This window comes from Delphinus delphis, chromosome 9 (assembly GCF_949987515.2).
Source record: "Delphinus delphis chromosome 9, mDelDel1.2, whole genome shotgun sequence".
Taxonomy (NCBI): Eukaryota; Metazoa; Chordata; class Mammalia; order Artiodactyla; family Delphinidae; genus Delphinus; species Delphinus delphis.
This window is the reverse complement of record NC_082691.1, coordinates 100,802,070-100,808,320: the sequence shown is the minus strand read 5'-3', so window position 1 is coordinate 100,808,320 and position 6,251 is coordinate 100,802,070.

Sequence of the window (6,251 nt, the reverse complement as noted above, 5' to 3'; positions counted from 1 at the left end):
TACTATTCCATTGTGTGGCTATCCCGAAGTTTCTTTATCCTCTCACCTGTTGATGGATTTTTGAGTCGTTCCCAGTTTGGGGCTGTTACAGGTAAACAATCTTCTGTAAGCAATCAGGTACAAGTCTTTGCAGACATATGCTTTCTTTTCTCTTGGGAAACACCTAGGATTAGAATGGCTGAAACATCACGGGTGTATGTTTACTCTTTAAGAAAGCTACCAAGTGTTTTCCAGAGCCATGACACCATTTTATACCCCAACCATTTCCCCCACATGCTCACCAACACTTGGTGTGGTCAGTGTATTTAGTTTCAAGCATTCTAGTCGTCCTTTTTAACGGTTGCACAATAATTCCATGATATCCTGACCGACGAACTTTTACCTCACTACCTGTATTTTTGCCTCTAGAAAAAAAGCTGTGCTCCTGGGCTGCGGTAACTGGAGCTTCTACTGCTGTGAGATGGAGTCTTTGGAATAGGATCGCTCATTAAAGGGTATAGCTATTTAAAATTGCAATAAATATTATCAGAGAGCTTTCCAAAAAGGCTAGAATCATTTTCATTTTACCAGCAGTGCATTAAAGTGGTCTTTGTCCCTCTCCCTAACCTCATGACTGACTTTTGCCAGTAGGAGATATTGGAGCTCATTTTAATTTTTGCAAATTATTTTAATTTTCACCTCCTTGACTATGAAGTTGAGTATCTTTTCATATATGTATCGGCTGTTTAGTGTTCATCTTTGAACAATCTACACATATATTGCCCAGTTTCCTTGATTTTTGTGAGCTTTTTTTATGACATGCATTTCAAGATTTCATTGTATTTTTCAAATCTTTTTTAAACTTTGAGGCCATAATAAAACATTAAAGAATCTTTTCTTTGATAACTTCTGGCTTCATGTCTTGGTTAAGAAAGTATATCCAACTCTTGTCCATACAGTTTCCTATATTTTATTATTATTATTATTTTTGCGGTACGTGGGCCTCTCACTGTTGTGGCCTCTCCCGTTGCGGAGCACAGGCTCCGGACACACAGGCCCAGCGGCCATGGCTCACGGGCCCAGCCGCTCTGCGGCATGTGGGATCCTCCCGGACCGGGGCACGAACCCACGTCCCCTGCATCGGCAGGCGGACTCTCAACCACTGCGCCACCAGGGAAGCCCTTTTGGTTTGTTTTTGAAGTATAATTGACCTACTACACTATGTTAGTTCTTGTTGTACAACATAGTGATTCAATTATTTTGATACATTTCAAAATGATCACCATTATAAGTCTAGTTATTACTCACATCTTCTTTATCCATTCATCTATTGATAGGCACTTAGATTGCTTCCGTATCTTGGCTATTGTAAATAACGCTGCAATGAACATAGGGGTGCATATATCTTTTCTAATTAGTGCTTTTGTTTTCTTCGGATAAATACTTAGGAGTAGAATTGCTGGGTCATATGGTAGTTCTATTTTTAATGTTTGGAGGCATCTCCGTAGTGTCTTCCATAGCAGCTGCACCAATTTACATTCTCACCTACGGTCATGAGGGTTTCCTCTTCTCCACATCCTGGCCAACACTTGTTATTTATTGTCTTTTTGATAATAGCCATTCTGATAGGTGAGAGGTGATATCTCACTGTGGTTTTGATATGCATTTCCCTGATGATTAGTGACACTGAGCATCTTTTCATGTGCCTATCGGCCATTCGTATGTCTTCTTTGGAAAAATGTCTATTCAGATCATCTGCCCAGTTTTTAATCAAATTATTTTTTTGATGTTAGTTGTTTGAGTTCCTTGTATATCTTGGATATTAACCCCCTTTTGGATATATTATTTGCAAATATCTTCTCCCATTCAGTAGGCAGCCTTTTCATTTTACTTTTTATTTTCCTTTGCTGTGCAAAGCTTCTTAGTTAGTTGTAGTCCCATTTGTTTATTGTTTCTTTTGTTTCCCTTGCCTGAGGAGACAGATGCAAAAACATGTTACTAAGACGGATGTCAAAGAGCTCACTGCTTATGTTTGTTCTAGAAGTTTTATGATTTCAGGTCTTAGATTTAAGTCTTTAATCCATTTTGAATTTATTTTTGTATATGGTGTGAGAAACTAGGCCAGTTTGATTCTTCTGCATGGAGCTGTCCAGTTTTCCCAAAACCATTTATTGAAGAAGCTGTCTTTTCCCTATTGGACATTCTTGTCTCCTTTGTGTAGATTAATTGCCCATGTAAGTGTGGGTTCATTTGGGGGCTCTCTATTCTGTTTAGGCTAACTTTTTCTTCTTGAGTGAGTTTTGGTGGCTTTTGTGTCTTTCCAGGAATTGAAAGACTATTTCACCTAAAGTGATGGGCATAGAGTTGTTCACAGGATCTACAGCCATCTACATATTAAATAACCATCTAATAATGGCTATTTAATATCTGTAGGATCAGTAGTAATGTCTTCTCTTTTACTGGTGATATTAGTAGTTTGTGTCTTCTCCCTTTTTCCCTTGGAAAATATATTTTTAAAATTTTTTACATAATATATATATTTTTTGGCTGCACTGCATGGCATGTGGGATCTTAGTTCCCTGAACCAGGGATGGACCTGTGCCCCCTGCATTGGAAGCATGGAGTCTTAACCACTGGACCACCAGGGAAGTCCAGGAAAATATTTTTTAGATGTTTATTAATTGGTCTTTTCAAAGAATCAGGTTTGGGGTTCATGTTGTTTTTTCTGTTTTTAATTCCATGATTTCTACTCTCATTTTTATCATTTTTCAATCTTCTTGCTAGCTTTTGGGTTTATTTTTGCTCTTCTTTTTCTAGTTTCTTAAGGTTGATGCAAAAATAGATTTTCTGAGAACTTTCTTCTTTTCTGATCTAAGCATTTAATTCTTGCTATGGTCTGAATGCTGTGTTCCCCCCAATTCATATGTTGCTTTAGTGTGGTACATTTGTTGCAGCTGATGAGCCAATACTGATACATTATTATTTAATTAAAGACCACAGTTTACACGAGGGTTCCCTCTTGGTGTTGTCTAGCCTATGGATATTGACAAATGTATAGTGAAATGTATCCACCATTATAACATCAGCCAGAATAGTTTCACTGCCCTGAAAATACTCTGTGCTCCACTTATTCATCCATCTCCCCAAACCCTGGAACCATGGATCTTTTACTGTCCCCATGGTTTTGCCTTTATTAGAATGTCGGAGTTGGAATCATACAGTACGTAGCCTTTTCAGATGGCGTCTTTTACTTAGCAATATGCATTTAAGGTTCCTCCATGTCTTTTCATGGCTTCATAGCTCATTTCTTTTCTGTTTATTTATTTATTTTTAATTTTTATTATTGGCTGCGTTGGGTCTTTGGTGCTGCGCGCAGGCTTTCTCTGGTTGCAGCGAGCGGGGGCTACTCTTTGTTGCGGTGCGCGGGCTTCTCATTGTGGTGGCTTCTCTTGTTGCAGAGCACGGGCTCTAGACGTGCGGGCTTCAGTAGTTGTGGCACACAGGCTCAGTAGTTGTGGCACGCAGGCTCAGTAGTTGTGGATCACGGGTTTAGTTGCTCCACGGCATGTGGGATCTTCCCGGGCCAGGGCTTGAACCCGTGTCCCCTGTATTGGCAGGCGGATTCTTAACCACTGTGCTACCAGGGAAACCCCTCATTTCTTTTCAATGTTGAATAATATTCCATTGACTGGATGTACCACAGTTTATTTATCCGTTCGCCTACTGAAGGACATCTTGGTTGCTTGCAAATTTTGGAGATCATGAATAAAGCTATTATAAATATTCATGTGCAGATTTTTGTATGGAGCTAAATAATATATTTTTAAATAAAGGGATGAGAAAGGAGGGCCTTCTAAGAATGATAGAAGCCATAAAGAAAATGTTTGTTAAAATTTCCAGACTGAGCAAAAAACTTATTGTAGCTAACCTAGATGAACAGCAGGGGGCAGTATCTGCAAGACATTCGACACCAATTGACAGTTCTCTCTTACTGAGCATATTGTCAATTTAAATTAGAGACACAAGTCTCAAACTTTCTTGACTCTTTTATTTTGTTTTATTTTATTACCTCCATGCCTATGGCAGAAGGAAGAAGTATCAGTGATCTCCTTTGGATCTGTCCAAGAAACCTTATGAGTATTTAGACTTGTTAGGAATTACTAGATTTCAATTTACATCTCACAATGAGGAAAAACATTATTATTATTATTTAGTTATTTTGTGGTATGCGGGCCTCTCACTGCCGCGGCATCTCCCGTTGCAGAGCACAGGCTCCGGACGTGCAGGCCCAGCGGCCATGGCTCACGGGCCCAGCCACTCCGCGGCACGTGGGATCCTCTTGGACCGGGGCATGAACCCGTGTCTCCTGCATTGGCAGGCGGACTCTCAACCACTGTGCCACCAGGGAAGCCCTATTTTTTAAAATAAATTTATTATTTATTTATTTTTTGGCTGTGTTGGGTCTTCATTGCTGTGTGTGGACTTTCTCTAGTTGCGGTGAGAGGGGGCTACTCTTCGTTGCAGTGCATGGGCTTCTCATTGTGGTGGCTTCTCTTGTTGCGGAGCACAGGCTCTAGGGTGTATGACCTTCAGTAGTTGTGGCGCATGGGCTCAGCAGTTGTGGCTCATGGACTGTAGAGCGCAGGCTCAGTAGTTGTGGCGCACGGGCTTTGTTGCTCCACGGTATGTGGGATCTTCCTGGACCAGGGCTTGAACTGTCCCCTGCACTGGCACGCAGATTCTTAACCACTGGGAAGTCACCAGGGAAGTCCCAGGAAACACATTATTAAATAAGACAACCATAATTCTACAAGCTTTGAGAGACCAATGGTTATTTTCACAGGGCAGAGCTACAGTTTTCGAGGACTGGATATCTCACAGACTCTGTGGCAGGAATAATATTTGCTGTTTTCCTCTGTAGCTGTAGGGGCAAAGGAACAATTTCCCTCCTTTTTTTTGCTGGTATTTCTTTCACCAACCATGAGAAGCACTTATGGTTTGAAGAGCCATCACTAGAATTCCAAGAGCTAACACTGAAGAAAAAGAGGAGTCCTGGATAGTCACAAAACTCTACACAAAGAAAGGAAAGGGGCAGAAAAGGAGTGTTAACCAGTGTTATATAGAGTAGGTAGTATTTTGCTTTCTGGAGTAATAAATAAAGGCCTTTCTTGAATCAACAAGAAAAATACATATAATTTAGCAGAAGAAATCAGCTAAGTATATGAAGAGGCTGTTTAGAGGAAAAAGCATACAACTGTCCCCAGTAGAAGGCAGCTCATCTCACCCTATGTAGTAGCTGAGGAAATTCCTGAAGACAGAACTAAGATGATTTTTTTCAGTGATTAATTTGCATTTTTTCTAATGCACAGAAAGTAGCCGGTCAGGATCCATAGTCTATGGTGTGGGGTCGTATTAGCCTCAGTAGCTCAAGACAAGTAAAAGGACAGGTTTACCTCAACCGTGCAGAACTCACGTGGCAGGTGTGGATCTGATATCGTTGAGCAATGTCTTGTGTACCAGGTATTTACAAACTATGTGCTGAGATGACTGTACAGGTTGACTTCGTGCATAGAAGTATTCACGATAAACCAGTTGAGAGTTGGCAAATGTTTAGCACAAAGAGTTATTTTTGTTTTAGAGGAGTTGATCTTTTAACCTCCTTTCCCCTACCCACCCCCCCCCACCCAACTAAAATGAGACAGCAGAGGGATTTCTAGCTAGCAAAGACAAAAAATGTCTTCTGTACGTTAAAAGCATGCCTTTCTGTCCTCTACAGCAGGAGGGCGTGTGTCCACCTCATTCAGTGTAATAGCTATTATTGTTTGAAAAGTTAAAATGACAGTATCAATATGGGAGAATATTTTGTAAGTCAGGCATGGCTTTCATGGCAAATGTGAAATGCGGGTGTTATCTGCATTATAAACGCCCTCCCCTCTAAGCAAAGAACCAAGAATTACTTGCAGCTCAATGTCCTGATTATAGCTGTTTCTCAACTTATAGTTCTGAACCCAGATGTGCAAGTAATGGTTCAAACTCTGCCCCCTTCACTCTAAGGATGTCTCCAGAGAGGTGCTTCAGCCCCTGCAACCCAGGGGCCCCCAGCAGGGCCTCTGCACAGAAGCAGAGGAAGAACATTAACCAGGGCAGTGGGAGACGCCATGGCGCCCCTATCCTCTTAAGTGCCTGTCACTTTGCCTAAATCGCACTGTGGGTGGGGTCGGATGTGTCCCTGGCTTCTGTGGAAATGCAAGTCCACCTAGGTGGAGAAACCT